Genomic DNA, 1,705 nt, shown 5'->3' on the forward strand with positions numbered 1-1,705 from the left:
ACATATTCAAACCAGAAAAATCATGTATATATATCTACCCCTAACCCTAAACTCTGTCTTATGAAGTCAAGCATGAAAGAGAAGTGGCGGTTTTGGGTTTGAAACATGGAAATTTCAAAAAAAAAAAGCTTCATTTTAGGGAGACTAAGAAGGATCCATACTTACCATTTTATTTTCATGTTTTAAATTTGTTTAAATCTTGTTCAAACCTAGGATTTGACCAAGATTCAAATGGGTAGAAAATTAAAAAGTGAAAAAAAAAGAAAAACCAAAGTACATAGTCTTCTTATGTCATATAGTAAGCATTCAAGTTGTTAAACAAGGTCGATCTAGACATATTCAAACCAGACAAATCATGTATCTATACACCTAACCCCTAATTAAACTCTATCTTATGAAGTCAAGCATGAAGAGAAGTGGTTTCGGGTTTCAAACATGGACTAAGAAGGATCATTTTTAAAAACCCCCAAAAGCTTCATTTTAGAGTGCATAAGAAGGATCCAGGCTTACCCTTTCATTTTGATGTTTTAATCTTGTTTAAATCTTGGTCAAACCTAGGATTTGACCAATATTCAAATGAGCATAAAATAAGAAATAAAAAAATAAAAAAAACGAAAGCACATAATCTTCTTATGTCATATAGTAAGCATTCAAAAGTTCATGAAGAAGGTCTAGACACATTCAAATCAAACAAGTCATCTACCCCTAACCCTACACTGTGTCTTATAAATGAAGTCAAGCATGAAAAGAAGTGTGGTTTTGGGTTTCAAACATGGAAATTTGAAAAACCTCCCAAAAGCTTCATTTTAATTAGACAGACTGATTAATTAAGAAGGATCCATGATTAATTACCTTTTCATTGTCATGTTTTAAACTTGTTTAAATCTTGGTCAAACCTAGGATATATTTGACCAAGATTCAAATGGGCATAAAAATTCAGAAAAAAATCAAAAGAATGAAAAACCAAAGCATGAAAAGAAGTGTCGTTTTGGTTTTCAAACATGGAAATTTCAAGAACACATCCCAAAAGCTTCATTTTAGAGTGACTAAGAAGGATCCATGCTTACCTTTTCATTTCATGTTATAGACTTGTTTAAATCATGGTCAACCCTTGGATTAATTTGACCAAGATTCAAGTGGGCAGAAAATTTAAAAAAATAGAAAACTGAAAAACCAAAGTACATAGTCTTCTTATGTACGTCATATAGTAAGCATATTCAAGTTGATAAACAAGGTTTGGACATATTCAAACCATACAAATCATGTATCTACCCCCTAACCCTAAACTCTTTCTTATGAAGTCAAGCATGAAGAGAAGTGGTTTTGGGTTTCAAACATGGAAATTTCAAAAACCTCCCAAAAACTTCACATTAGAGTGACTAATTAAGAAGGATAGAGGCTTCCCTTTTCATTTTCATGTTTTAAACTTCTTTAAATCTTTGTCAAACCTAGGATTTGGCCAAGATTCAAATATATGGGCATAAAATTAAAAAAAATAGAAAAATGAAAAACCCAAGCACATAGTCTTCTTGTGTCATATAGTTAGCATTAAAGTTGATAAACAAGGTTTAGACATATTCAAACCAGACAGATCATGTATCTACCCCTAACCCTAAACTCGGTCTTATGAAGTCTAGCATGAAGAGAAGTCGTTTTGGGTTTCAAACGTTTAAGCCAAAAGCCCCTTTTCAAATATTTCAAACTT

The sequence above is a fragment of the Lolium perenne genome, chromosome 2 (genome assembly GCF_019359855.2).
Source record: "Lolium perenne isolate Kyuss_39 chromosome 2, Kyuss_2.0, whole genome shotgun sequence".
NCBI classification, from domain to species: domain Eukaryota; kingdom Viridiplantae; phylum Streptophyta; class Magnoliopsida; order Poales; family Poaceae; genus Lolium; species Lolium perenne.